Consider the following 16,078-nt stretch of genomic DNA (forward strand, 5'->3'; position numbering starts at 1 on the left):
TCCCGCAGCCGGTCTCAATGTTTCTGTGAGTGACGGGGAGAGCTCAGCTCAGCTGGAAAAAAGAGAAGAAAAAAGTCTTAAGTAGTCTACAGAACATTCACATGGAGTTTAAGGGCATACTCACACTATGCCATCCGTACCGTACCCGAGTATGTTTGACCACCAAAGTCCAGTTTGTTTTACCAGTGTGATCACTCTGTACTGTACCCGGGCACGGTACGCTTATCGGTGCTCAGGTTCGCTTATCCATGCCTGGGTTTGCTTGAGGAGGTGGACTCGGGCGCGGTACGGTTGGGTATGATCGCGCCTATGCAAAGATTCTACAGCACAGTAGTTCAACAGTGTCTGGGTACAGTTTGATAGTATGCAGTGTGAGTGCGGACCAAGAACAGGAGAGAACCGTACTCCGGCACGGTAGTGAACCGTGCCCAGTGTGAGTACGCTCTAAGACTAATGGAGGTAATACATTTTAGAAGAATGTTGCTTGGCAACTACATAACTCATACCATGTGCTCTGATGGGGATGATCACGATAATTTGCCGAATGATGATTCTCCAAAAATGACCAATTCCAGTGCTCCAATGGGAATATGCCCGAACACCAATCCTCATTTCACATTGTCCATCGGTTTAAGATCCTAAATGGACCTCAGCTTGTATTGAAGATGCAGTGCCAATGTCTCTTCACTAGTTCGCCCAACAGATTGCTTGATTAGGAGGCTGAGAATTTAAGCATGTTTGGCCTGGTAGCTAGCTGGCCGTGGTCTGGGATGGCAATAGCGGAGATCATGTGGAGGACACCCCCTATGGATGAGAGGTAATATAAGCGTTATAGTTATAGTGAAATGGAGGAGAAGGGGAAGAGGCGGGAGAGCTGAGGCGGGTGATGTAGTGGGCAGGTAAGGAGGGTTTAAATTTCCTACAAACGGAAGTGGGGTGAGTGATGGCTGTCAATCAACCCTATGGGCTCCTCCCAAACATAATTTGGGAACTGAAAGGCTGTAATCTCTTAGCAGCAGATACAGTTCTGAACATCAAGCACCAAGTCACATGACTCTACACAACAAATTACAAAACAGACCAATTAAGCCCTTTCTATGAATAAGTCTTAAAACATGAGTCAATATATTATTTTATCTGTCGCAATTGTATATTATTTTTAAATATATTATTTTATCTGTCGCAATTTGCATTAAGATGTAGAGAAGTAGGACCTCATGTTGTCTTATGCTTTTCAGAAGAACAGAGATACTTTTCAAGCTCCCTTTCACAGTTCCCACTGCACATAAGAAACAGCTGCATGAGAATCAGTGTCAGTGTGGATTTCAGATTCCCAGTTTGCAAAGGCACTTAACCTGAATTGGTGGTGCTGGAAATAACCCTTTCCATCAATCATTGAAAGCAAAGCGCTGCTAATACACTCACCAGTGAAAGTGAGGGGAAAGTGGGGGTCAGAGCTCATGAAAACATTATTGTACGGACGAAAAGCAGTCAAATGATCCGCTGTTAAATGAATGGATGACACTCTGTCGCCAGCTCCTTTGGAGCGACAAAGAGAGTGACTAATCAAAGTTTCATTAGCACGGCTCTGCAGTGACGGCGGGTCAGACACAACGCTGCCGTTGCTCTCTCTCTTTGTGTGGGGGTCGTTATGCTGAGCATTGTTCATTTCCCCTCCCCCTTATCAGGTATTCCACTACAAACACTTGCCAAAACATGCCCAGCCAGCACTTTTTTGGTATCGTAGCATGCCATGCAGCTAGAGAGCTTGTGTTCCATATGCGTGTAAATGAAGTAATTCATAATACTGTGTGGATTTGGGAATGACTGATACGTTCCTTGTGGAACATTCCAGTTTATGGATATTACTGTGGCGTGCATTTTTTGCGTTGACGATCACAATCACATTTCTTTTGCTACCGATCACTGTGGTTGTCTCTGGTGTTCCGTGCATTGCCTACCCTCTCCTTCGGTCTTGTGCCCACCTAAGCCTCTTATCTGCATATCTTTCATCCTCTATTAGTGTCTGAATCTGTCTCCGTATAGGCTCACTACTATATTAATGCTTGTGTCTGTAAGGCAGCTGATAGCACCATGGAGGTATATAGACTAGGGAGAGAAGTAGCCTACAGCCCCTATTCTGGCCACATTTTCTCAAATTTACATTTCTCAATTACATGCCACATTACTGTACATCTTTTGAGTCCACCAGTAATGTGGCTTGTTGAAAATGTAGAGCAAAAAAGTTATTGTGTGCACATCCCACCTTCTGGCTAACCTGACTCTCGCCAGATGAATTTCGTTCCGTCTAGCTCCACTTATCCATCTGGGATTGATCCATTGGGGTGGTGCTTCAGAAGGCTGGGCCTTATTAAAAAAACCCTTGCATAAGATTGGATAAGCCACTTGTCCATCATCTATTGACGTGCTACTTCAACCACTCACACGCCAACCTGTGATGCTCAGAACAGTCTCACAGTCGCTTCTACGCTACGTCACATCTATGAAACTCCTGCCCTGATTGGCTCATACAATCTCGTGCTGAAATCACTCTCAACAGAACTGATCCCAGATGGATGTGAGTGGAGCTAGGCGGAGCTAGGCAGAACCAAATTCATCTGGCGAGAGTCAGGTTACCTTCTGGCAGGTGCAGGACAAAAAAACCTTACCTAAATGAAAAGATACAATGTCCGCAACACTGCTTTTGACTACCATATATTTAATATACAAAAGGCAACGTTTCGACCCTGCTGGGTCTTCTTCAGGCAAATGAAGAAGCCTAAAGAAGACCCAGCAGGGTATAATTGATAAAACCAACATAGTTTCCATACACAGGCAACTCACATAGTGATGTGTAGCCTATCAGTGTTGTAAAATATATATCTGTGTTGCAATGCATTAGGTAAATGAATAAATGCAGGTCTAGTCACCCTTCCCTCCAATGCGGTACTCATTGGTTGTCTGCCTGGCCTCGCTGTGGTGTGATATTCGTGGCGTGAAAGTTTATGATGGCTGCTTCAAGGCACGCTGAAGTGGTAATGACTGGATAAACCAGTGAGCGGCAAAACAGACTGAATAAAATATGGGGGCTGTAAAATAGATCACCCTTAAGTGAGAGAGATGTTTATGAGCCTGTGCCGCCGATGCTACCGCTGCCACTGCTGTAACTGCGTGCTCGATGGCTCCCAGATGGATTGTGCCATGCCTCGCTGGTGCGGCGCAACGCCTGTTTACATGCGACGCGCTTAACCGCGAGAGGCTCCATCAGGACAGGAATTACAGCGTGGGCGCAGCCTTTTATGATGGATTAGCACGCCAATGCAGCAGAAAGGGGCCATGCTTTACATGACATTTATCACACGCAAAAGCAGCCTCTCAACAGCATGTGCAAGGCCAATAGATTGTCAATGTATAAAAGTCTTTATTTTCTGGTTGTTTACAAGTAGAAACATGGACTGTGTTATCTTGTAAGATTAATGGTGGAAGGAGATTGCCTTCCCTATTTCACCCTCTAACACTTGGAGGCGCAATGTCAATACTTAATACTTCTAAGTTGATGTAAAAAGCCATATGCTTCTTCTGATTGGAAGGTTACACTGGATAGCTTTGTGAGAGTTTAACCTATAAATGCTCATAAACATTTCTAGCACAATGTATCATCTTTCATCTCTTGCTTATGTAATTTCCAGGCAGAAGAAACCGATTTGACAAATAGATATTCATGCATTAATATTTGATTTGCATATGAATCCTTTTTGCCTTAACAGTATCTCTGAGAGAATCATGGTAACACTTTACATGACGGGTGAGTTCATAACACAGCTGAATGTAGGCTAGTTTACAAAAACGGCAATGCTGCTTTGCGATTGTTGGACTTTTATTTTGACAAGTTGTTGTCATTCTGTCTTCCACATTCATTAGAGGTTTGGTATGAATGTTGAGTAATGTCTCATAAAACAGTCATGAATGCTTTATGTGCAGTTTATGACAGCTGCTATGAATGTGTTATGAACTCACCTGTCAAGTAAAGTGTTACCAGAATCATATATCTGTGTACACCAAAACAAAAAATAATTTTCTCAATTTATCTGGTACATGGCACCATTTCTTTTCCCCAGATGTCTTAAGCAGGGGGCATTCAGACTGACTGATTCAGACTGAATTCAGGCTTTTTTCACCTCTAGGTCAAATGATGATTAGAAAGTAAGGTTGTGTGCTGATTGTCCAAAATCTTTCTCCATTTTGTTTTCACTTCACTTCCCTTTTAGAAACCAGAAGAATACCTGCTGCATTAGCAAAACAAATGTGCAATATGACACATGAATAGAACCACCTCAGCTGGATGTTCAGGTCTTTTTACACTGTACTTCCACGCGCTCACTCTAATATCACCACGATTCATTAAGTATTAATGTGGCCCATTGGACCTATGGTCACACATAGAGAACCCATCAGGGAGTGCCTTTGTTTCCGTGAGGAAAGAGCAGCAACGCTTTACCAAGCTTTCCATTTCATTAGACCTCACCTTGGCACCGTTGCACTTTCCATATCAATTGCAAAGTCTCCTTTTTGAATTTCAAGATAGAGAAATCAATCCACCCAAGGCAGGTTAGCCGAGTACAGTTTCTGAAATATTTATGTGTTCTCTGTCACAGTCATTACAAAGACTCCCTCAGCATGTTGCCCTGTCTGTGCTCTATTGAGTAATGCATTATTTTACACATGTTTATTTGCCTCATACATTGCAGCATCAGCACTGCAAACTCACGCTGAATGCCTATCACAGCTTAAAATATGCAGATTGTCTTCCTCCTTGAGCAAATCCTCAACAAACACATCCATATTTTCATGAGCTAGAGGTTGAAAAGGATTAGATAGAGGAAACATTTTTACCAATAAAATGGATGAGCTGGTGGTCTTCCTGCACTGGCACACATTCATCTGAGAGGAACACGGGGGCTTCTGTTGCACACTTGTGTTTAACAGTCCGACATCAATGACTTTAATAACCTGCTACACCCAATTACACATTGTTAGCAATGTGTGTGAAATGTGCACTTTTGACATTGATCTGTGTGGTATACTACCGTGAAACTGCTGTGTAATGCAGTATTGCATGCAAAAAAATTTAGGAAAAAGAACATTAGTACATCTTAACATTACTGTAGAACTGATTTCCAGTTGTGTCTCACAAGTGTGGTCTGTGAAAATGCAATATTTTACTGTAAAAATCTTGCTCTTGGCCACGATTGAACTCAGAAGCATGAAAAGAACAATTAATCTATAAAAATGAATAAATCAGGTCAGAACAAAATTTTGAAGCAGGAAAAGAGCATAGACGATAATTATGCTATTTAAATTCATAAATGAGGTGAGAAGGCAGAACTTTTTAATTTCTTTGCAAAGGTGACAAGCCAAGCACTAAAATGTGTAACAATATAAACTGATGCACAATGGCTATCAAGCTGTATGTGCGATTAGCACAGTACAGGTGTAAAAAGAGCATTAAAGGGCAGCAAGGGCATTTGCATCCAGGATATTGCTAGGATGGTATCCATGATTTTTCTAGATCCAGGATGTTGCTAGGATGGTATCAAAATCTTAAGTTGGGGAAATTTCACCAGAAAGGATTGAAGCAGAGCAAAGTAATCTGGGATTTTTGATTTCATCATGATGGGTTTTCCTAGATCCCACCACATACATCTTCATAGAATGTATTAATCAAATAACAAATACATGTGCGCGCAGGGAACTCACTTGTGCTTCAACTGTTCCATAAGTGGAAATCATTGTTCTCAGAAGAAGTCTGGAAGATCTGGGGCCGTATTCACAAAGAATTTTCAGGCTAAAAGTAGCTCCTAAGTGGCGAATTTAGGAGCTACTTTTATACAAAATATAACAAAAATAATGGGCGTGTCACTCCTAACTTTAGGACTCCTAATTTTTTTCACTAAAAGTAATTCACGAAGCATTTTAGACCTAAAAGTAGCACCTAAGTCTGGGACAGCCTAAAAGAAGTCGAGAGGACTCCTAACTCACTAAGACCTATTCACAAACAGCTTTTTGTGGCATTTCACGTTGCGATGTTTTGAAATGGGTATGCGCAACAGGAGCTTCCAATCGCGAGGGAACAATTTTGCATTGTAGGCATAAAAGGGATGCTATAACGCCACCAACAACAACCAAAACTACTCATTGTCAACATGTAAATTAAATGTAACGTTTCATTGTGAATCAAATTAAAATGTTCTCCTCTTTGCAAACGTAGGCATATGGTGACAGATTCATTTAATAATGTTGCAAAGATATCCTAGCCTACTGCATCAATCCGTAGGCCTATGTTTTATTAGGCTACTAGGCTATTTGTTTTGCCTTACTCTTTATTCATTTAGGCTAGGCCTTTTTATTCAGTTATTCATCATCTTCCGTCCTTCGCACTACTTGTGTAGCGCACGCATTCTCAGACCTGTCACCTGTCACTCATCATCGTAAGGGAGGTGTTTGGAATCATTCCCGCGTTACAATCATCAGCCAATCAAGGTGGTCACTTCAGTCACGCTCGTGCATGAGTAATGACGTCATCCATAGCAACGAAGACTCGCTCTTAGTTTAGGAGTTGTCATTTTTCCTTACTAAGAGTAGGTCTGAAAGGCTTTGTGAATAACTTTTAAGAGAAAACTCCTAGCTAAAATCTTTTAGTGCGATTTAGGAGTACTCCTAGTGGTAAGATAAAAGGCTTTGTGAATACGGCCCCTGAACAGTAATTTTTTGTACTTGGTGCAAACATTTCATCTGTGTCTTCATCAGAATTAAATGTGTGCGTTGGCAGAATGGTGGCACTAGGGTTAAGGTTAGGGGCCTTGAAGTCGACGGTCACAGCACTGCCTTTAAGTTGATGGTGGGGGAAATCAGGTAATTTTTAACTCCAAAATCGTTTTCCTTAGGGTCAACCCATGTTGGGGTAAGCAAAAAAAAAGACAAAAATTGATTTGATCAAACCGGAGATCTGCCCTGGCTGCAGCATTTCGTGGTGCTCCCAATGGGGGCAAGCTATTTAAAGTGCATATGTCAGGTTAAAAAACATTTTTGACAAATGAAGGGACATGAAGCAAGATACAGTAGTAGTGAGTAGTGATTTTTCTTGAAAAATCAACTTTAAATACAATAGAACAATATTTACAGCTATTTTTATAACTGAATTTATGAACATTCCAGGAAACATTCCAGACACAATGATGACCTCATAAGAGGGAGTCCAGCAAAGTTGGTCAATTAAAACACATGGGATAAGGGATCACACAGTAGGTTTTTTTTACACTGTTGAGGCCAAAAACATGACTTCATTCCAGTATGTCATGCTAGAGTGTACTACCTGCCTGACATAAAAATATTCCGATACCTTTTTTCTTTACTGGCAGCCATTATTGATCTTAAAATGTGATGAAGAGGATATGGGTAAGTAGCAATGCTTGAAAATGCCAGTTGTGTCACTTGCCATCACATATAGGCCATTATATAGCCTAAACTAAGTAGAATCAGTAAGAAACTCATTAGTCTGTGTTAGCCAACCATGGGTATATATGCTTTTCTTTAGAGACCTGACTATAACCATCAATGTGCTACCACACATTTGCTCTTTATACATCTGCTTATCAACTAATGTTAGCTATAGACAGACTATTAATTTGCTTACTGATTCTACTTAACTTGAAAGCCTATGTGATGGCAAATGACACAACTGCCATTTTGAAGCCATGATACATACTAATAGTGATCCGATCCTACTCACACCCCTAATCAATTTCTCACTGATGATTTGATGGCCATGATTTACCTAAATTTTGTAGCCTATTCGTCTTTACTTTGTCCCTGCCAGTCAGGCTCATGCTTATGAACCACTGGTATGTCATAGAGAACGTTTTTGGCCTTATCAGTGTAAAAGAAAATGTAGTTAAAACCCATTCTCCCCTATAGACCCTTTCAACAATAAAAACAAAAACAATGCTTGAACGTTCTATTTGGGCCCCAATCTACTTCCTCTGCATTAAGATAACATATGGAATGTTAAAAAGGAAGTCTTGTGGGGCCAACTATGATGCTGATAATGGAACTCTCTTGAAAGGGTCCATATGCTCAACTTTGCTGGACTCCCTCTTATGAGGTCATCACTGTGTCTGGAATGTTCATAAATTCAGTTATGGACCCTTTCAAGAGAGTTCCATTATATGACCACCGCTCAGTCCTGTACATCCGTTCCGCTTCCGTTTACGTTTACTCCATCCCCCACTCTTGAAACTTTTGTGTATGCTTGTTTGGCATGCCTGAGTGTGTGTGTGCGGCTGCACAGAAAGTAGCCTACTGGTGCTGAAAAGGTGAATAGATTGTAGAATAGCCAAAGAAGATGTAGCATTGTTATAAAACCTTTAAAATCTCTAAACAATCACAAGTAGGGCAGTTCATCACAGTTCATCCATTGCAACTGGATTGATGAAAGGTCACTTGCACCTGTAGGCTACATTGTATTTGGGAAAAGCAAAAGGTATCAGCATAATGTTATTTATTTATTTATTTATTTATTTATAAACAAAAACATCTCTGTCAGTTCCATGCCGTTTTCAACAGCTATCAAAAACAAAGATAAGATTTTAGTCATCTTTAGTTCATGTAATACTTTATTGTCAATGCACAAATTAAGTAACAGTAGTCTGAAACGTTATTGTTAATGCACAAATTAAGTAACAGTAGTCTGAAACGAAATGCTGTTTTACATCTAACCAGTGGTGCAAATAACTGACATGATGAAATGCATCGCTAGACTGTTCATACACATTTTAACGGGCCAAAGTTGAAGAGCCGTTGTCCGTTATTGTTCGTGCAAATATAGGCTGATTCATGTTCCCTTGCATTGTGTAACTGAGGTCCATGGCTAGTCTGGCTTTCACCAGACCAAGCTCAATCTTTTAAGAAATCAAAAAAATAAATAGCGGGCAGATCAGGCTGGGTTCACCAAAACAAAACTGTAACTAACAAACTAGATCCTAATAGAAAGCTGTTAGCTTCCCTAAGCTACAGGCAGGCTTATAAGGTAGGCCTATTTACAACATAAATTGTCAATAGGCTGTGCTGGCGACACAAATAAAATCTCCTTTGGAAACCAATGGCTTACGCCTTACAGTATCAAGCAGACTTAAACTGCCATATCGTGGCGAAAATTTGTAATAAAATTCACACAGCTCCATGAGTCAAGGAAAGCGCGAATGAAGTAGCCACTTCTAAATGGGACCCACTACCCAGTAGCTTAAGGTGTGTTGCTAAAGCAGCCATAATGAAATGAAGGTGTCATTGTTTGGATACTTCACACACACGTGCTTTTTAATTTCACAGACTACAACTACCAAGCTGGAACCAAAGCACATCGATTCCCCTCTTACACCCTGCACGTACTTAAAACAAAATAAACAGGCGTCTCAGTCTCACGCATGTATAGGCAAAACTGTATCAGACTGGTGTAACGTTGGTAAATCTTCCATTGCACAGAATGATTTTTGTAGCACGTGCAACAAATGACAGTCGAAAGATACAATTACAGTGCTGCTATCAATTTGCTTGGTATAACCGCATTTATAGTTTTCTACAAATGCAATCAATCAAATTGGCCTCCATCACTCAACCAACGCTAATGGTACATTACCTAGGTCCTTATTGATATTATAAGATTAACGTACCTGCAGTTAAAACCAAGCATGTCCGATAAACATCCTCAGATTTATTTCGGCTTCAAGAAGAAATGGGAATTACATTTCATGTGAACATCATCCTATCCTTATTAGACGTTCTCTGCGGTAAACTACAGTCCTTGTAGGAAGCGTCCATTGTTTTTCCAACCCACTTTTAACTTCCAACAAAATTACGTCTCACTACTAGCCTGGCTAGCGCCACATGGGAACACCCAGGCTATCTCACTGCAACGATGTGCCATCTAGTGGACAAACGACTACTTATCGCCAATACTGGAAATGCAGCCATGATGATGATGAATATTTATTTTGGCTTTCTTTTAATCCTGCTGAATTTGTAATTATGTATCGGCCGTTCTAATACCGATAGTATGTGGGTGCCTGTGTGTGTGTGCATGTGTATATGTGTGCACCGCCATCTACAGGCCAATGAGTGTACAGTCACTAAATGTACACATAACCTAATTTTTTTTAGACCCCCCCATGGATGAAATTCTACGAAAATTGGCATACCCCCAGAGAATGCCAGGTCAATCATACACATAAAATTTGGTGCAGTTCTGAACATCTTAACTCAGGGGTTCTCAAAGTTTTAATTGGTGAGGGCCAATTCAGGAACCCAACATTGAACTGAGGGCCGCCAAAGGGGCGGGGGGAGAAAAAGAAAAAAAAAAAACCTTCTTTGTAATCATTTTAATGACCAGGTTGCATCTCCACAGTTTATATATATTGCATTAAACACATTTTAATTCATAACTGAGGCTAAACCTGGCAAAACTTGGAAATCTTAAGAAAAATTGCAATGCACACACAATCCCTGGGGTTCTCTACCCTCTAACAGATAAATTTGGGATATAACAGTTCTGGTTGTAGTCCATTTCTTTTTTTTTTTTTTTTTTTTTTTTTATTGGTATCCAGAGCATTACAGAAAATATTCATCATTAAAGACACCTTGCATCCTGCCCAACAACTGTACACTCATAAGACATAAGACTTAGATAAGCAATACCACTCACATTAGTACAATCAAAAAAAACATCTGGCCAATCCCCAGGTTATTACCCGTCACATTTCTCATGTGATTCACATACAGAAAAAGCAAACATATAGTACAAGCAAACAAAGAAGACACTTGACTGTCTTTTGATAACTTGTCCATGGCCTTCAATAAAAGGTCTGTCTGGTACCATAAACAGAACTATATACATTATAGAACTGGGAGGAATGTGTGTACTTAAATTAAATATATACAGTATACGTTATATAAAATCTACTCTTCTGGGAGCAATATAAAAGGTCCACTTAACCCATATGCTGTCAAAATCTTCTTGCCGGAGTTGGAGATAATATGTCAATCTTTCCATTTTGTATATATCATAAACTATGTCTATCCAGTCATCAATCAAAGGAGCCTGTTGCTTTAGCCATTTACGAGTTATGGCCTTTCTACATGCTGCTAGTAAGATGGACATAAGTTTCTTGTCCTTAGCATGTATCTCTTTTGGAAAGTTACTCAAGTATAGAATGTCAAATCTAAAGGGAATAGTAACTCGGAAAACCTCTTGTAAAACCTGATGGACACTTATCCAGTAAGGGATTAGCACTGGGCAGGACCAAAATATGTGATAGTGATTTGCATTATCTGTTTGACATAGTCTCCAACAGTCTGAGTCAGTAGTGTAGTGTCGCTTTTGTTGGGGGGTTATGAAGAAACGTACAAGATTCTTCCAACAGAATTCCCGCCAGCATAGAGAACTAGTGGTTTTCCATTGTGTTTGGCAGATAATGTACCAATCCTCCTGAGAGATGACATCATTAATTTCACTATCCCATTTTTCCTTAATATACAGTGACTCTTGTGATTTCATCTGTGAGAAACAGCTGTATATCTTGGATATGATTTTAGAATTAGATTCACAGTTATAAGCAGATATGAAGATTTTCATCAATCCTTTCTCTAAATTTGCCATATCTACGTCTTTCTTAAGTGTATCAAAACAATGTCTCATCTGGAGGAATCTGTAAAAATCTTGCTGTTCAAGACCATAATCTTCCTTCATAATTTGGAAGTTCTTTAATGACCCCTTCTGTATAAGAGTACAGTAAGCAGTAACACCATTCTTTGCCCATGTCTTAAATCTTTCATCACTTAAGTTAGGGGGGAAATCACTATCAAAAGCGCACCATTTTAACAGTTTAGCTATTTTTTGTATTTTGCACCTTTTTTTAGTTTGTTCCCAAATTTGAAGAGATAAACCAATAAATGGATTTGGTTGTAGTCCATTTCAAGTACAAACTTATTTAGAACAAACAGTCTCAGTGTGCCTTGCTTCTTATCAGCATAGGCCTTATTCAGGGCCAATTCCAGCTACCAAAGCACCACAGGAAAACCTGACGGCCACGAAACACCACTAAATGGAGATTCATTCTTTTCAAAGCACACAGTACAGTTGTACAGTTTTAACAGTTTTACAGATGTTATCAGAGGTTATCGCGGGCCGCCAGAAATGTTTCCGTGGGCCGCCATTGGCCCCCGGGCCGCACTTTGAGAACCTATGTCTTAACTGAAGATAGGGGCGATTAAAGCAGAATAATATTGCATTTTCATTTTTTACCGGTGGGGGGTGCAAATCACAAATAAGTGATTATGGGCCAGATTGATGTGGGCCCTTGAGACCAACATACCATAAAAGATTCTTCATCCTCAGTGCCATGGTTTTTGCTTTTTTTGCGGTTCGGGGGTCTACATACCCACCAAATTTCATGTGCCCCGGTGGTTCAGTGTCCCAGGTATCGTTGACCAAAAATTCAGGAAGTAGATGACGGGGAAAAAAAAAAAAAACTTTGACAATCCCTATATGACCGCTTCGCTAACTTCGCTAGCGGTGGTCATAATAAATGGTTACAACCTCAAATTATAAATGTATTAAATAATAATCATTATATTGATGTTTTAAACACTTTCATTTTGTAAAACACCATTTCTTTTCTGTACATAAATGTTGATAAGGCATCTGTTGATACCTTGCTGACTATACTTAGTACAGCCATTGGGTACAATGACATGAGCTAAGAATAGATTGTAAACCTTTTTGGATGGGATGGTGGTGGGGTCAAGAATCTTCAAAAGTTGGAGAATCACCGTGGAGTAGCCATTTCCCCCGCCTCCATTACTGTGACTGAACATGAGTAGAAGTGGAGCACGCTGTGTTTTATTGGCTGACTGGCTGACCCTGTCCTCCACAAATCATGGTGTGGAAATGGGGAGGCTTGTCAGGGGGTTTAGAAAAGCCACACGTAAAGCAAACCTCCATCACGGGAGCGGGAAAGTACCTTTTAAGATCTGACAAAGCCCTTGCTAATGGTGGTGATTCATCCTGGGCTTTCAAAATGTCACATCCGTGTGTCGTTCATTTGCATAACCTCCACAGCAGCCCCTCATTGATTTAGCTGGAGACTCCGAGGGCGCTTGCCGTGTTGACACAGCCGACTCCATCAGTGCGCGGGCAAGGTCCCTAATCCACTCTGCCTCAGTCTCCTCAGATGCACTGGGCTCCTCCGCTCCACTCGGAGGAAAGAGTGTAGCGGTGTGCACCTGCACTCGAGAGCCTGTTACAACGCACACACACTCGCACAATCACACACACACACACTCAAACACATGTGAGTGTGCACACACTCACACACTCCACGCCACAGTGTAAACATCAATATGTTATTTTTGTGAAGTGGCTAAGTGCTGCGGAGAAATTATTTAACCTCAGAAATCAATTCCCATCCAGGAGATGTTTCCATCTTGTCTCTATTGACATGTATGATAATGGAATTAACCGCTGATTAGCAATATAAGGTTATCTGTTTCCCCTCTCTGAGGGCAAATGTCAGACATGTACAGACATGTAAAACAAAGGATCATTCAACCAGGTTTTTATGATGGGTGAGAGATCACCAAAATAGAGAATTGCATTATAAGACTTGCCCTGTAGATACGATTGTGTGTGTGTGTATGTGCATGTGTGTGTGTGTGTGTGTGTGTGTGTTGTGGGGGTGAGTGAAATGAGTTTGTTATTACATTCTGAATGTGGTATGATAACAGAGAGCTTTCTGTAAGCCAAAGACACATCTGAGGGAAGGTCACTGTTTCTGCCAGAGTCACCAGTGATGGTCAGGTACCGTCCTTGTGTGTGCCTTGGCTGGAAGTTCACACTATGAGTTAATGTGATGTAGCCACTCACAGTTGGCCGGCTACTTTTCACCGGTTTCACCGCTGCACTGCTGCAAGCTGAAGCAATACTATAGCACTACCGCTGTGCCCACCTCGCACTGACGGTGAGCAATGTTTTATTCAGACAGCTATTGCTTCCTGACTCTACTTTGCCAGACTTTGCCAGTGTGTTACGTGAGATTTACAGCATATATATATATATATGTGTGTGTGAGTGTGTGTGTGTCTGTATATGTGTTTGTATGACTGTGTGTGTGTGTGTGTGTGAGTGTATTGGGGCCCCTTTTTTTCTCTCGCAGTGAGCAGCCTGTTCTTGTGAACTCAGGGCAGTTGAATCGATCAGCACTCCAGCATGAGGCAGGCGATGGGAGCGTGCGGCAGCTCGGCGTGATTCATAGGGGGGCTATATGAGCGATGATGGAAATCAATGGCGAATAATAAATGAGAAACAACTGAGCAGATTATGGAGGTTATTAAGGCCTTTCTGGAGAGCTGGAGAAATGCTGGCATCATCCCCGCAAGCATAAGGGAACACATTATGAATAATTATGGAAAATAAAACCTCTACCCTTGTGTGGATTGGATGAGCATATTCCAATACATTGTAAAATGCCAAATTCACCCACTCACCCATGCATATGTGTATGTTTGTGTGTATGTGTATGTGTATGTGTGTGTGTGTGAGTGTGTGTGTGAGTGTGTGTGTGTGTGTGTGTGTGTGTGTTGAGAGACTGGTGGGGGGGAGTATACGTTTAAAATGTAAACATAAGCAAGGAGAAGTAGGCATTTTAGTTATGCAAATGTATGTCTGTTAATTGTGATTTGAGATGATATTTCAAATGAAATAATCAGCATCTTTTCTGGAATGCATCAAAATCCAGCTCGAAGGTATGAACGTGGCAGTGTAGCTCCAACTGTATACACAGGCAAAACTAGGCGGCCTCGTGACAAGTCGATAGAAAAATGAACAAGTGAGAAACTTTAATTTGCACAATGATGAGCACCCGTATAGTGCCAACACTCAAACAAAGACTGTCAGAAAATGCTCAGAAAATGGGGAACGTCACATTTCTTTATCTGCACAACACACAGGAGTTGTCCAACAGAAAAGAAGATTAATTAAAATTGTTATTGATTAGCCTGTGCCTGGAGAGAAATTGTACACAAAACAAAATGAGCAGTACACTACCTTCCAGTAGCTTTTAGCTGCTTAGTTGGGGGAGAAAATGACATAGTAATAAAAAAAGCAATCTGCGCGAGAGCAATGAGCAACAGGTGAGAGGCGAGATAGCAGGAGAGCTTCATCAGAATTAGTCAGAACTCATTTTAATAATAAGGCACTAGGTGTTGGGAGCTACTGTTTCAGGACTTCCATTAAATGACTGTTTGGACAGAAATGGAACGACTTTGTTGGTGCTCACCATGCATGTTAATTGAAAGGGGAAAAAAGTGACCAGTCAGTCTTAACAATAGTGGAGTGTTACTCGACCCCCAAGGTAGAGGTGCAACCTCTTGTTTGCTAATGCATGTTTTTGAATGTATCTTACTGGAAAACAAAGACAAAAAAAAAATCTTTTTGGCCATTATTTTTACTTTTCAATTATGTTAAGGGGAGGAGTCAACGTAATCTATTCATGTCCTGTAGTTTGTTACATGGTGGCCAATTGCAGTACACAACATGGCTACTGTATATGGATAACACAAGGTTCTCTTTAATCAGGAACACAGCACGGCTAAACGGATAGTTTAGCAGGTTCTCTTCAATCAGGTAAACAACATGGTTATAGGGATAGTTTAGCACGGCACTAGGTTCTCTTCAATCAGGAACACAACATGGCTAACGGGATAGTTTAGCACAGCGCGAGGTTCTCTTCAATCAGGAACACAACATACTGTAACTAACAGGATAGTTTAGCACGGCACTAGGTTCTCTGCAATCAGGAACACAGTTTAGTCTCGACAGTTATGAGAATGTTATAACATTACATTACATTACATTTGTCTGACGCTTTTCAGCCAAAGCCACTTACAGTACAACATGGTAAACAGTTTAAAGCTTTTAAAACAAGTCTCCCAACAATTCTAGAGCCATTTAAAACAAATTTAAAAGGTAGAG

Source organism: Alosa sapidissima, chromosome 10, assembly GCF_018492685.1.
Source record: "Alosa sapidissima isolate fAloSap1 chromosome 10, fAloSap1.pri, whole genome shotgun sequence".
In the NCBI taxonomy this organism is placed as follows: Eukaryota; Metazoa; Chordata; class Actinopteri; order Clupeiformes; family Clupeidae; genus Alosa; species Alosa sapidissima.